Source organism: Artemia sp. Qi Xiang Cuo, chromosome 19 (genome assembly GCF_049724085.1).
Source record: "Artemia sp. Qi Xiang Cuo chromosome 19, ASM4972408v1, whole genome shotgun sequence".
Classification (NCBI taxonomy): Eukaryota; Metazoa; Arthropoda; class Branchiopoda; order Anostraca; family Artemiidae; genus Artemia; species Artemia sp. Qi Xiang Cuo.
Genome location: NC_142812.1, coordinates 41424186 through 41440225, shown reverse-complemented (window position 1 = coordinate 41440225; position 16040 = coordinate 41424186). Strand labels below are relative to the sequence as shown.

The 16040-nt window shown below is 32.2% G+C and overlaps 1 long non-coding RNA gene across 1 annotated transcript in view; it reads right to left on the bottom strand.

Moving 5' to 3' along the window:
- Positions 1–16040, bottom strand: part of LOC148940848 (uncharacterized) — a 59830-nt gene that overhangs the window by 12948 nt on the left and 30842 nt on the right. The window contains exons 3-4 of the long non-coding RNA XR_016143350.1: positions 6026–6103; positions 3107–3240 (exon numbers count right to left, since the gene is read on the bottom strand). This is a non-coding gene — a long non-coding RNA (uncharacterized LOC148940848). The remainder of the gene's footprint in view (positions 1–3106; positions 3241–6025; positions 6104–16040) is intronic.

Genomic DNA, 16040 nt, shown 5'->3' with positions numbered 1-16040 from the left:
AGGCTTTGAATTCGTTTCAACTTGAAAAGTTTTTACGGCCAAAAATGTCAATGGACCACAAAAATAAACATGTATGTACATAATTATTACTTGTTTAATTAATTAAATAGGCATATGATTCTGACAAAAGATTTTTAATAGACAATATTAGAAAAAAAATCGACAGATTTTTAATAGACAATGTTAAAACACAGTATCGCAAAGAAGAGATTCCTCCACACAGAAAAAAAACAAACAATAAATTACCCAATGAAATAAATTCAAGAGCAGCAGCTCTTATTTTAATTAGCCTCAATATTAAAAAAGCCATTGTGGGAATATTTTTATAGAAATTTCAAAAAAAGCTTGAAACTCCTCAAATTGGAATAAAAAAAGTACTAATAAAATCATCGAGGTCAAAAACAAAAGAATTTAGACCTTTCCTCCTTGAACAATGGGGAAAATCACTTTCTTTCTAGGGAAGTACTGATATATCTCAACATTTTTGTCTTTGCAACTTGTACTAGATTGAGATGTCTCTTTTTTGAAATTTCATCTTGGTAGCACAATCATAAAGTGTTGTATGCTCCAAGAAAACAACTTCTAGTGTTTGTTTTTTTTTTACAGAAATGGCCGGAAATTGTGAGTAAGACATAATTTTAAACCCTACGGTAAAAACCCAACACAATTGATCAGGTTTGAAAATTGTCTTTTACTTAGCTGAACCTGCGGGGCACTACAGCATCAAAGAGAGATGTTCAAAAACCCATTTAAGAGCTACTGGGTGGGTTTATTCTTCTTTTGTAAATTTTGCATAATAGCCCATAGTAAAATACATAATTGAAATAAAATAAAGTACCTGGTTTTGCCATTTTTAGAGTCAAAAGGGTTGGAAGCATAAAAAAGGTACCATTGGATTCTCAATTATCGAAAAGTTTTGATGGGAGCTTCATTTCTTGTATCTGTCTCGGCTGATACTCTACCTAGCCTTAAGACCATATCCTTCAAACTAAAATACCTAGCAAACAACTTTGGAATGTTCTTAATACAATAAGACAAATTTCAGGCATAAAACAGGAAGCCTCAGCAAATCACCTGTTCATACCGTAGCAAGTCATAAGGCTGTTGTTTCAGTGAGTCTGTTTCTGTACCTTGGGACCCTACTAAGTCAAGCGATAGTTGCACTGAGGACATGAAAAAAAAGAGTTGATCTAGGAGTTACTAGCTTTAAATGGTCGCCATTACTCTTTTGATATAATATCATGTCATTGCAACTAAAAATACAACTCTTTGGCTTTTAATTGTGTAGTTCTTTGTGCGCCTGTAAGACGGGGGCGCTAAAACTGCAGAAGAATTGAAATATTTTTGAATTGGAGGCAAAACACCTTAAAAAACGGACAAAGAGTGAAAAAACTCAATGAAAGAACGACAAACCAGATTTTGACCAGGAAGGAGAAAAGATGGAAAACTAAAACAACGTAGATATTTTACCTGTATGCAAACGAGGCGTCTTCAGCACAGAAGAAACAAAAAAAAATAAAATAAAACCACCACCATTATTAATAAAATGCATTTCTCTGGAAACACCTTAGCCACACAGACTGTATGACATACCTCCATAGAATCTCTAACAGAGATTCTGGAGAAGAGCTGAGATGGGAAATAACAATAACCGAACAACAACAACATACAGTTATTAGAGATAAATGTAACAAGTAAACTAAAACAAAAACAAAACAAAAATTTCCCCACATGAAAATAGGGATATTTTCTCTACAATCCTGTCTTTTTAGGCTTAACATATTGTGTGCTTTTAGAGTAATTATCATTTAAATTCAATTGCATTTGCTTCAGCTGAATATCGGAATTCGGAAGTATTAATAGACGAAAATGAAGAACAAAGAAATGCGCAGTTGGAATACTACTGAAAACGGCAGTTACAGCAAGTTAAAAACAAAAGCAAAGAACCAAGAAATATGCGTTTAAAAAATAAGCGGCCACAAAAATCACAATAATTCGAAAATTAAATTGAACAGCAAACAGAAATGAAATTAGACATGAGACAACAAGGGTAAGAACAAATAAAAAAATAAAATTGCAGAGCAAAGAAGATGTTTTCAGTAGTTTAATAAGGCCTAGAGGATAAAACTTAAAGAAACAATTGCTCAAATTCTACAAGCTGGACCATAATTTGAGACAAGATCAAGAGGAAAACCTGAGCAATCTAAATTCACGGGTAAAAATGATTGACCTAGACCAGGCCTTCTGAAGCTATGGGTTAAAACCCTGAGTAGGATTGGGTAGAAAAATTCTTGGGTTGCAAGATATTTGCAAGATAACAAGTATTGTCGTCAAATCTCCTTATCAAGATGTTTCACATGCTGCAGTTAGCAGCCAACAATATAACTATGATGAGGTTAATGGTGCTGATTTTATTACCACTAGTGAAAAAATTATCATTAACAATCAAACAGATATCCCAAGTTCCCAAACTTTTAGTAGGCAACAAATATATGCATCAACAAGCCAAAATCAAACTCGTAAAAGAAGAAGGACTGAGTCTAGAGATCAAATAGACCTGAAAGAAGCTCTTGCTGGATATCAAAAGGACCGAGCAATTGAAAAAAATTATATAAACCCAGTGATGACCAGCATGATCCAGAGTGGTATTTTCTACAATCACTGTTACCTCATCTGAATAAAGTATCAGATGACTCAAAGTTAGAGTGGCAGATGGCGTCAAATCAAAATGAAAACTGTACTGTTGGAATCAGTAGAGTCAAAAAACCTCGAATAAATAAATTTCAGCCCCCCTCCTTGAATAACAAGAAAACCTCGTTTTTGCAAGGGTAGCATTGAAAATTAACGTTGCAGTGTAAAGGGAAGTTTTTTATGTGAAGGAACATGAACGTAAGACCTGTAACATGAAACGTAACAACCTTAAGACTAAACGTAACGTAAAGTATTGCGTTCTTAATTTGAAACAAAATATTATATCAAAATACAAATTAATAATACATATCCATTTTGAACTTTAAAATACTTTCACTTTTCTTAAAAACTTTCAAATACATTCACTACATTAACATAAATAAAAAAAAACTAACATGAAAAAAAAATAACTAACCTTTATTACCACAAGGAACAATTGCATGGAAAACATCCCACAGGTGATACTTTGGTGTTTACACCGATGTTTACTTCTTTAACACAAGAACAGTCTCCTTTCAAGCAGCCTGTTTCCTGTATCCATTGTGCAAGCTTTAAAGAAAAAAAGATGATAAAGAACAAAGAAACATGATAAACTACATGATAAAGAACTGCTTCTGAAGAGGCACAGTCCCATGAATCTGAGTCTAAAGGAGCGAAACTAGATTTGCCAGCAGATCCTATTGAAGATGGTCCTAAGGACTGTGAAAATTACTGAGCGATCTGCTATTATGATCCAGTGCTTTGTTAATCAAAATTAACAAAGTATTATAAACCACTTCTTTTTACTTTTAAACCGTGCTTTTTTATATAAATTAAAAATAACATGGATATGATGTGAGAAATGTGGCTGAATATATTGGGGTAAATCTTCTTAGGTTTAAATATAGAAAACAAAGAGTCGCTAATATGATTTTACTACCAAACAATATAAGTATGATTTTTATTTATTTTACAATTTTGCAAAGTTTATTTCCAAAATCAGGTACTGTCCAAGGGCCAAGGTATTCCCTTAGGTACCGTATTTTATCTTCGTTCTTAGTGTTGAAGACGCCTTGTTTTAAACAAGCAAAATATCCGCGTTGTTTTAGTTGGTTTTCCCTAATACTGGCCGTAGTCCCGTTTGTTTCTTGTATTCTGATAGTCTTTTTCTCTCTTTATTTTATTCACTCATATTATTATATTATGCTAAAACATTAACTGGAGGTTTATAATCACCCTTCTCGTATAATCCCCTTCCAAGTCCCCGTAGTAAATATGATAAACCCGGTTCCTATCAATATGAAACTTCCTACATGAATACGAAACTCAGTAGAAACCACTACCCACTATAGGGTCGGGTTTTTAAATTTTTTTTTTGAAAAAATTTAAAACCATAATTTATCTATTAAATAAACAAATAGATAAATTTTCAATATCAGCAAAAATATTAGGTGTTGCTGGCTAACACCCCCATGTATAGAGATTTTAAATTTCTCATTTAAAAGCTTTAGCTAATATCTTCGTTGTTTTTTATAAATTCTATCTATACGTGACACTATTGTTGCAATAATAGGTGCAACCTAGTAAAGAGTGAATTATAGCTCCTGGTAACCAAAAGTTGAAAAATCTGTTTAAAAAGACTGGCTAATGAGAAAAAATTACATCTGACACTGGTTCAGGAATGATAACTATCATTTAAGTTAATCTTAAAAGTAAAAGGTCATTGCAAAAAAAACTCAGTAACGCTTAGAAATATAATGCTTAATCCTCTTCGATAAGCAAGCATTGTGGCTATAAGAAAGCAAGCTAAAAGGGAGAGAAAAAGAAAAATCTAATAAGAAGAGAAAACGAAAAACCTAAAAGGAAAAGAATATAATTGCCTTGGAGCTTCTGTAACATCTAGTGCAAAAAACTGGGATTACGAAAAGAAAAAAATAGCATACTGAAACATGTAAAAAACATATTGAAAAAGGATGAAAAGAAAAATAGTTAGATCGCACATAATCAGGATGGTAGTGGTAGCGGCAACCTAGTAAGAGACGACCAAATCACATAGCCAGAGGTACAAAAGCCCATTCACCTAAAAATGAACAGCATGAACAGCATTGAACAGCAAGGAAAATCCTTGACTACTTGAAAAGCAGCGAAAGTGATTGCAACCACGCAATTCTGCATCGACTGCCTTGTTTTTTCTTCTTTTTTTTCATTCTCCCAAGATAACTCGGAACTGTAATATTAACGTAGCCAATTTGTTAAACGCAGTTGAAAGTTCAGGAAATTAGGCCGTTTAGGATGATAACCCTCTTAAAGCCCCCAGTGCAAGGGTTTTAAGCTCTGCCATGGAGCCATATAAGGTTTATATAGAACGTTGTTGTAAAAATTTCCAAAAGGGCTCATTTAATTGTAAATTGAAATTGCCTTTTTTCATAGGCAGCGCAATCGCGGGGCCTCCGTAAAGAACGAGGGTGGCATAATTTTTTTTTCCATACCAAGGTACTTCGTATCGAAGAAGTTGTTCAAACTTTGAAAAGGGCTCATTTGTTTTGACATTAGAATGGCTAGTGCCCTTTTTAATAGTCGAAAGTGATTGGAAGGCAGTCAACACTTCTTCCACGACCACCATTTCTCAAAACATATCAACACAAAATTTTGAGATAGCCATTTTGTTCAGCGTAGTTGATGGTGTGGGGGAGGACACACCCAAACACCCCCCCCCAGGGCAAGGGCTGTAAGTTATGCCCTTGGGGCATATAAGGTTTTCATAGAAAGCAGTGTCGCAGAAGGTTCACAAAAGGCTCGTTCGATTGGAAAAAGGGCTAGTACCCGTTAAAATTCCAAATTTGTATATAGGAGCTCCAAACTATCAGAGTGGGGTTCTTAGGTACGTTAAATCTGGTGGTCTGATTTTAATCAGGATTCCTTGAATTTTAGGGGGTATGTCGCCCTATATAAAAAATCAGACAGATTTTCTTAGGCTCATAACTTTATGTTGGTAACAGTAAACTTGATGAATCTTATTCATTTGGAATCAGTACAATAATTTGATTCTATTGGTGTAATTATTAATATCAAGATTCCGTTTTTTAAAGTTTCGGTTACTATCCAGCCGAGTCACTACTTACCTACAGTTCTTTACCACGAGTTGTTTGATCTGTGGGAAAAAAATAATGAAACGCATTATACATTTAGATTTTATAAATGGAAGCATAATCATCCTGGTCTTCTAATAAATATCCCTTTATACCTATCTCCGATCCTTCAACTACACAATTCAGAACTACACTATCAGAATAGCCTACTATTCCACAATACCAGAATCAAAAACAGAAAAGCAATAAAATCAAAGTATACTTACTTTAAACATCCTCCCACCATTAATGTCTTGCTGACTTTGCGCCTGTTCTTGAGCTCTCCTCTGTCTGCAACCTTGCTCCTGAGAAAGAAGAAGATGATATGAGTAATTTTTCCTGACCACATTACTAGTAGATTGTAGCGTTATATTTCTATAGAGGCCCTAGGAGCCTCTGAAGCGTATCAAGTTGAAAGAACTTTATCTAGATTATCCCATACGACACTCTTGAGGTTGAAACAACTTTATATAGGTTATTGTCTATTGAGCTTGAACGAACGAATATTATCTAGGCTGTTTCCTAAGGCACTCTTGTGAACTGCTGCATAAGCTCACATATTGGTTATATTTTTAATGGTCCATAAAAAACTCATTATCATGGTCCTACCACAAAGATTTGAGATGCATACTGGACCAACAATTTCTTCTGATTCTTTGAGCCCGAGTCCCTTTCCCCCTCCCTCAAGGGCCCGACCCCCAACATTTAGAAAAATCACCTTTTTTACGTGTCTTAAAACGACATGAGATATACTTTAACAAAAAAACATCCCTATCGATATTTTCAAAATAAAAAATGAGAATGATATAAATATGTTAGTAACGACTTTTACTATTAGCAAAAGAGTGTTTGGTGTAGCACTTTTTTTCTGACTTAGAATTTTTTGGACTTGGAAAATTATTCAACTTTTTTTGACATAGTTTCTTTTCATCTTTTTTAAGTTCCACTTCTGTTCTGGATTTTAAAAGAAGAAAAAAAAGTTCAACTTGTCTTCAGGATATTTCCATAGAAGTTAAAAATGCTAAGATAAAAAAACATCGTCTAAGCTAATACCACAATATCACAAAAAAATGTCATGAATATGAAAAATCATCAGCCTGTAATTGTGACAAGGTAAACCTCGATGCAAAACAAAAAAAATATTCCAAGTCTTACACTACAACAAAAAAAATTCTTAAATGAGCTTGAAAACGTCAAAAGAATGTAACAGTGACAAGGTAAACCACGACACAGCACCACAAAAATATCACAATCTTAGATTTCAACCAATAATTTCGAAATAAACATTGAAAAATTAGAGAAAGTTACAGTGACAAGATAAACCCCAATACGACACAATAAAAACATTCAAAGTCTCACATTTCAATGAAATAACTCCAAAATGAGCTTTGAAACATCAACATAATGTAACATGGACAAGTTGAACCGCCACACAATACTACAAAACTATTCCAAATCTTATATTTCAACAAAATTTTCCAAAATAAACTTTGAAACATCAACAGAATCTAACAGTGACGAGGTAAAACACGACAAAACGCTATAAAAATAATTCAAGTCTTACTTTTCAACGAAAAACTTCCAGAATGATGTTTGAAACATCAACAGACTGTAATAGTGACAAGGTAAACTGCGACACAACACTACAAACATATTCCAAGTCTTAGAATTCAACGAATAAATTACAAAAGGAACTTTCAAACATCAACATAATATAACAGTGACAAGTTAAACCACGACACAACACTAAGAAAATATCCCAGGTTTTAGATTTCAACAAAAATTCCAAAATGAACTTTTAAAAACCAACAAAATGTAACAGTGATAAGGTAAACCACGATACATCACTACAAAAATATTTTAAGTCTTACGTTACAACTATAAAATTCCAAAATGAACTTTGAAACATCAACAGAAAGTAACAGTGACAAGGTAAACCACGACAGAATGCTAAAAAAATATTCCAAGTCTTACATTTCATTACAAATTCCAAAAAAAACGTTGATACCTAAAAATAATTTAAAAGTTACTATATAAAGAACGAAATATTACTAAAAAAAATTTCAATTCTTACATTTAGAGGAAAAAATTCCAAAACAAACTTTGAAACTTGTGATAAGGTAAACGACGACAAAACACAACAAAAATATAGAAAGTCAAACATTTCAATGAAAAATTCCAAAATGAAGTTTGAAACATCGACAGAATGTAACAATGACAAGGTAAACTAAGACACAACACTACAAAAATATCCCAAGTCTTACATTACAACGAAAAATTCCAAAATGAACTTTTAAACATCAACGGAATGTAACAGAGACACGGTAAACATTGACACAACACTACAAAAATGCTCAAAGTTTTACATTTTAATGAAAAAATTCAAAAATGAACTTTGAAACATCAACATACTGTAACTGTGAAAAACTTTTGAAACGGACCACAAAATTAAGGGTTGACTGAATAGCGGCAGAGATACAGAAAATTTATAACACCACTTTCTTGTTTTAAAACAGGACGTGCGGTCGTGCATAAAATATATATACACAAGTTTTTGTGATAACAGTGCTCTCTCCCTAAATTAATTTGTATGATCTCTGGATTTTTGGATTATTTTGGGAACTGTAAGTGTCAATGATTTGATTATTATTTGTATTAGATCATCGTGCTTTACTGGTATACTTGTTTCCGTAAATGCATTATAAAAATTATTGTATTATACCAAACCTCTCTACAATCTCAATTTAGTCTTTCGATTAGCCTCAGTCAGTACGCCCAAGAAGACTAGTCAGGACAAGGCCTATAGCACGCTACCAAAATTTACTTATCTTGGGACCGTAATTATAACCCCTATATAGGAAGTAAAAATATACCAACCCATACCTACGATATATCAACTGATGACAGCTGAAAGGGCAAATATAAACTTAATTTACAACAGCCTTAACCTCACTTTACCACAACTTGTGGCTTACGGGAAAAAGGGTCGAGAAAACTAAACAAAAATTGTATGTTGAAACAGAAATTACTTTTCCAGATGAAAAAAATAGCTTACCTATCAACGGTGCTTGAAATTGCCAAAATTATACCAAAATACATAGGAATTTCGGATGTCGATGAATTCATCGAAAAACTAACAATTTTCTTTGAGTTAACTGAGACGCTTGAGAATAAGGTCAAAGAGCAATGTGTTGCAGCTAGATTAAGAGGAATATTGATTGAACATTTTGAGTCAATTAAGGAAAAAGAGCCCAAGGATATTAGTACTTAATAGTACCTTTTAAAACAAATTTCATAGAAACGAGTGATTCCAAGAGGCTAAGAACAGGGGTAGGGACATTCAATGCCTCAACTAGTAATAGGGAGTGTGCAGACATAATTTCTTGGTCTGTATGCTTACAGTTAGAAAAAAAGGAGAAGTGATGAGACTGTACAAAAAGGTAAAATTACATGCTTTTACACAAGGGTTACCAAAAAAGCTGCGAAGGATAATATTATCACGGAAACCAGAAAATCTTAAGCAAGCTATAAACCTAGTAGAATCATAGGTAAAAATTGATAAAGTTATTTGATCAGATGTCAATAAACAGCACAGAAAACCAAGATAAAGTAAACTGTTGTATGGGGTTGTGGTATAGCGTAAACCAAAAAGGTGCATTTTCTTTTTTTTTTGATTTTCTAAAACTTTTTCCAAGTGTCTTAGAATGACATGAAACATACTTACAACATACGATATTCACATTTAATATTGTTCAAATTCAAAATAAGAATGATATGGATATGTTAGTCGTGACTTTGACTATAAGAAAAATAATGTTGGTAGTAGCACTTATTTTGGACTGAATTTTGTTTGGAAAATTATTCAACTGTTTTTAGTCTTTTTTTGAAGTTCCAAAAATATTCCAACTCTTGCATTTCACTGAAAAATTCCAAAAAAACTTCAAAAACACTAAGAAAATGTAACAGTGACAATGTAAACCATGAAAAACACACTACAAAATATTCAAGGTCCTACAATTCAAAGAATAAATTTCAAAATGAACTTTGAAAAATCAACAAAATATAACAATGACAAGATAATTCATGACACAACACTACAAAAATATTCTAAGTCTTACATTACAACGAAAAATTCCAAAATAACCTTGGAAACATCAACATCAACAGAATGTAACAGTGACAAGGTAAACCACGACACAACACTACGAAAAATCCCAAGTCTTAGATTTCAACCAAAAAATTCTGATTTGAATTTTTGAAAATCATTCCAACTCTTACATTTCAACAAAAAAAAATCCACAATGAACTTGGAAACATCAAGAGAATGTAACAGTGATGAGGTTAACCACGAAACAACACTAAAAAGTATTTCAGGTCCTACAATTAAACAAATTAATTTCAAAATGAACTTTTAAACATCAAAAGAATGTAACAATGACAAGGTAAACCACGACAAGACACTACAAAAATATTTAAAATCTTACATCATAACGGAAAATTCCAAAATGAACTTTCAAACATCAAAAGAATATAACAGTGACTAGGTAAACCATGACACAAGACCACAAAAATATCCCAAGTCTTAGATTTCAACCAAAAATTTCAAAATAAACTTTGAAAATTCAGCAGAACGTAACAGTGACAAGGTCAACCGCGACACAACACTACAGAAAATTTTCCAAGTCTTATAATACAACGATAAAATTCCAAGATGAAGCTGAAAACATTAACGGAATGTAACATTGACAAGGTAACCCAAGACACAACACTACAAAAATATTCCAAGTTTTATATTTCGATGAAAAATTCAAAAATCATCTTTGAATAATCAACAAGATGTCACAGTGACAAGATAAACCACGATAAAACACTATAAAAATATTTTAAGTCTTAAATTTCAAAAAAAAAAAAATCTAAAATGAAATTTGAAACATCAATAAAAAATAACAGCGATAAGGTAAACCATAACATAATGCTATAAAAATATTCCAAGTCTTATATTTCAACCCAAAAAAATCCAAACTGAACTCTGAAAAATCAACAGAATGTAACAGTGACAAGGTAAACCACGAAATAACTCTAAAATAATATTCCAAGTCTTACATTTCGACGAAATAATTCCAAAATAAACTTTGAAACAGCAACAGAAAGTGTTAGTGATGAGGTAAACGACGACACAACACTACGAAAATATTCCAAGTCGTACATTTCAACGAAAAAATTCCAAACTGAACTTTGAGACATCAACAGACTGTAACGGTGACAAAGAAACCATGACACAACACTATTACAATATTCCAAGTCTTAAAATTCAAATAATAAATTTCCAAATGAACTTGAAACATTAACAGATGTTAACAGTGACAAGGTAAGCCATGAAAAAACACTAAATAAATATTCTAAGTCTTACATTACATTGAAAAACTCAAAAATGAACTTAGAAACACCAACAGAATATAACAGTGAAAAGTTAAACCGCGATTCAACACTATAAAATAATCCCAAGTGTTAGATTTCAACCAAAAATTCCAAAATGTACTATAAAAATCAACAAAATGTAACAGTGACAAAGTAAACCAGGATATGACACTACACGAATATTCCAAGTCTTACATTACAATGATAAATTCCCAAATGAACTTGGAAACATAAACAGAATGTAAAAGTGCAAGGTAAACTATGACGCAACACATAAGAAAATATTCAAAATCTTACATTTCAATGAAAAATTCGCAAATAAACTTTGAAACATCAACAGAATGTAACAGTGAATATAACAGTGACAAGGTAAACCACGAAAAAAACACTAAAAAAAATTTCATATCTTAAATTTCAAGGAAAAAATTCCAAATTTAACTTTGAAACATATATATAATTTAACATTTATAAGTTTAACCACGACAAAAGGCTAAAAAAAATTCAAAGTTTTATATTTAAATAAAAAAAAATCCAACAGCAACTCTGAAACATCAACAGAATGTAAGAGTGACATGGTAAACCACGAAACTTTTGGAATTTTTCGTTGAAATGTAAGACTTGGAATATTTTTTGGTGTTTTGTCGTGGTTTACCTTGTCACTTTTACATTTTGTTGATGTTTCCAAGTTCATTCTGGAATTTTATCAATGTTATGTAAGACTTTGAATATAATTTAGTGTCATGTCTTGGTCTATCTTGTCACTTTTACATTCTGTTGGTTTTTCAAAGTTCATTTTAGAACTTTTGGTCAAAATCTAAGACTTGGTATATTTTTGTAGTGATTTGTCGTGGTTTACCTTGTCCCTGTTACATTGTTTTGACGTTTCTAATTTGAATTTTTCGTTGTAATGTAAGACTTGGAATATTTTGCAATGGTGTCTCGTGGCTTACTTAGTCACTGGTACATTCTGCTGGTGTTTCAAAGTTAATTTTGAAATTTATTCGTTAAATTACAGATACTGGAACATTTTTTTAGTATTTCGTCGTGGTTCACCTTGTCACTGTTACATTATCTTGAGGATTCCAAGTTCATTTTCCAGTTTTTTTGTTAAATCTAAGAGTTGGAATATTTTTGGAACTTGAAAAAGAGGTGAAAAAAGCAGTGAAAAAAATTCCGAAAAATTCAGTCCAAAAAACGTGCTACTACCAACATTATTTTTCCAATATTTAAAGTCACGACTAACATATCTATATCATTCTTATTTTGAATTTGGAAAATATTAAATAATATTTTTTTATATTTTAAGTATTTTACTTTTCATTCTAAGACATAAAAAAACTCACTCTCTTTGAAAGATGAAAAGTGCTCTAGGGAATGACCTTGATAAGGCTCTCTGAACTTTATACGATTTCATTGGCCATTTTAGAAATGGATAATATATACCAGGGGCTACTTACTCTCTTTGAAAAGGTGTAGAGCTTCCATAGAAGTGTTACCTATATGCTAGGAGCTAGTTACTCTCTTTTAAAATGTGTAAAGCTTCCATAGAATCCATACGACATTGTGAGGAGATATATATATATATATATATATATATATATATATATATATATATATATATATATATATATATATATATATATATATATATATATATATATATATATCTTTGTTGGTTTGACAAATGAAACTCAGAGAGGAGAGAAAGTAACAAAATGAAAAATAAAATAAAAAAGGGTGAAATGTTGGTTTGAATGTCTAAAATGCCTGCCTTTCTCTGTTTGTATGTCTGAATCTATTTGTTTGCATGTCTGGCTGGGTTTTTGCAAGTCCAAGAATTTGTCTTTGTTGATTTGAATGTCTAAAATGTCTGTCTTTCTCTGTTTGTATGTCTGAATCTTTTTGTTTGCATGTCTGGAATGATATTTGCAAGTCCAAGGATTTGTCTGTGTTGGTTTGAATATCTAAAGTGTCTGTGTTTCTCTGTTTGTATGTCTGAATCTATTTGTTTGCATGTCTGGGTTGATGTTTGCAAGTCTAAGAATTTGTCTTTGTTGTTTTGAATGTCTAAAGTGCCTATCTTTATCTGTTTGTATGTCTGAATCTATTTGTTTGCATATCTGGTATGTCCTTTTATCTGTTTTTATGTCTAAATATAATTGTTTGCATGTCGGGGTTGGTGTTTGCAGTCTATTTCTATTTGTTTGTATGTCTGGATCTATTTGTTTTCATGTAGGGTTGGTGTTTACAAGTCCCACAATTTGTCTTTGCGGGTTTGAATGTCTAAAGTGTATGTCTTTCTCTGTTTGTACGCCTGAATCTATTTGTTTACATGTCTGAGTTGGTGTTTGCAAGTCCAAAAATTTGTCTTAGTTGGCTTGAATGTCTAAATTGCCTGTCTTCCTATGATTGTATGTCTGAATTTATTTGTTTGTATTTCTGGGCTGATGTTTGCAAGTCCAAAAATTTTTCTTTGATGGTTTGAATGTCTAAAGTGTTTGCCTTTCTCTATTTGTATGCCTGAATCGATTTGTTTACATGTCTGAGTTGGTGTTTGCAAGTCCAAGAATTTTTCTTTGTTGGTTTGAATGTCTAAATTGCCTGTCTTTTCTCTGTTTGTATGTCTGAATCTATTTGTTTGCATGTCTGGGTTGATGTTTGCAACTCGAAGAATTTGTCTTTGTTGGTTTGAATTTCCAAAGTATTAGTCTTTCTCTGTTTTTATGCCTGAATCGATTTGTTTACATGTCTGAGCTGGCGTTTGCAAGTCCAATAATTTTTCTTTGTTTGTTTGAATGTCTAAAGTGCTAGTCTTTCTCTGTTTGTATGCCTAAATCTATTTGTTTACGTTTCTGAATTATAGTTTGCATGTCCAAGAATTTGTCTTTGTAGGTTTGAATGTCTAAATTGCCTGTCTTTCTCTGTTTGTATGACCAAATCTTTATGTTTGCATATCTGAGTTGGTGTTTTCAAGTCTTAAAATTTGTCTTTGTTGATTTGAATGCCTAAAGTGCATGTCTTTCTCTGTTTGTATGTCTTAATCTATTTGTTTACATGGCTGGGTTGGTGTTTGCAAGTCCAAGAATTTGGCTTAGTTGGTTTATATGTCTAAAGGGCCTGTCTTTCTCTGTTTGTATGATGGAATCTTTTTGTTTGTATGTTTGGCTTGGTGTTTGCAAGTCCAAGAATTTGTCTTTGTTGGTTTGTATATCTAAAGTGCAACTCTTTCTCTTTTAGTATGTCTGAATCTATTTGTTTGCATGTCTGGGTTGGTGTTTGCAAGTCCAAGAATTTGACTTTGTTGGTTTGTATGTCTAAAGTGCTTGTCTTTCTCTGTTTGTATAACCAAATCTATTTGTATACGCTTCTGAATTATAGTTTGCATGTCTAAGAATTTGTCTTTGTAGGTTTGAATGTCTAAATTGCCTGTCTTTCTCTGTTTGTATGACTGAATCTTTTTGTTTGCATATCTGAATTGGTGTTTTCAAGTCTTAGAATTTGTCTTTGTTGATTTGAATGCCAAAAGTGCATGTCTTTCTCTGTTTGTATGTCTTAATCTATTTGTTTACATGGCTGGGTTGGTGTTTGAAAGTCCATGAATTTGTATATCTAAAGTGCAACTCTTTCTCTGTTAGTATGTCTGAATCTATTTGTTTGCATGTCTGGATTGGTGTTTGCAAGTCCAAGGATTTGACTTTGTTGGTTTGTATGTCTAAAGTTTCATTCTTTCTCTGTTAGTATTTCTGAATATTTTTTTTTGCTTGTCTGGGCTGGTGTTTACAAGTCATAAAATTTGTATTTACTGGTTTGAATGACTAAATTGTATGTTTTTCTCTGTTTATATGTCTGAATCTGGATTGGTGTGTGCAAGTCCAAAATTTGTGTTTGTTTAATTGTGTGTGTAAAGTAAATGTATTTCTCTGTTTGTGAGTCTGAATCTATTTGTTTGCAGGTCTGTTGGTGTTAGCTAGTCCAAGAATTCGTCTTTGGTGCTTTGAATGTCTAAAGTTTCTCTTTCTCTGTATGCATGAATCTATTTGTTTACATGTCTGAGTTGGTGTTTGCAATTCCAAGAATTTTTCTTGGCTGGTTTGAATGTCTAAATTGCCTGTCTTTCTCTGTTTATCTGTCTTAATTTATTTGTTTGTTTGTCTGGTTTTTTGTTTGCAGGTCCAAAACTTTATCTTTTTTAGTTTGAGTGTCTAAAGTGTTTGTCTTTCTCTGTTTGTATGCCTGAATCGATTTGTTTACATGTCTCTGTTTGTATGTCTGAATCTGTTTGTTTGTATGCTTGAGTTGGTGTTTGCAAGTCCAAGAATTTGTCTTTGCTGGTTTGAATGTCTAAACTACATTTCTTTCTCTGTTTGTATAACTGAATCTTTTTGTTTGCATGTCTAAATTAGTGTTTGCAAGTCCAAGAATTTGTCTTTGTTGGTTTGAATGTCTAAAGTGTGTGTCTTTCTCTGTTTGTATGTCTGAATCTATTTGAATTAATGTCTGGTTTGGTATTTGCAAGTCCAAGAATTCGTCTTTGGTTCTTTGTATGTCTGAATCTGTTTGTTTGTGTGTTTGAGTTAGTGTTTGCAAGTCCAAAATTTGTCTTTGTTGGTTTGAATGTCTAAAGTGGATCTCTTTCTCTTTTTTAATGACTGAATCTTTTTGCTTGCATGTCTATATTAGTGTTTTCAAGTCCAAGAATTTGTCTTTGTTGGTTTGAATGTCTAAAGTGTCTGTCTTTCTCTGTTTTTATGTCTGAATCTATTTGTTTGCATGTCTTGGCCGGTGTTTGCAATTCCAAGAATTTGTCTTTTTTGGTATGTGTGT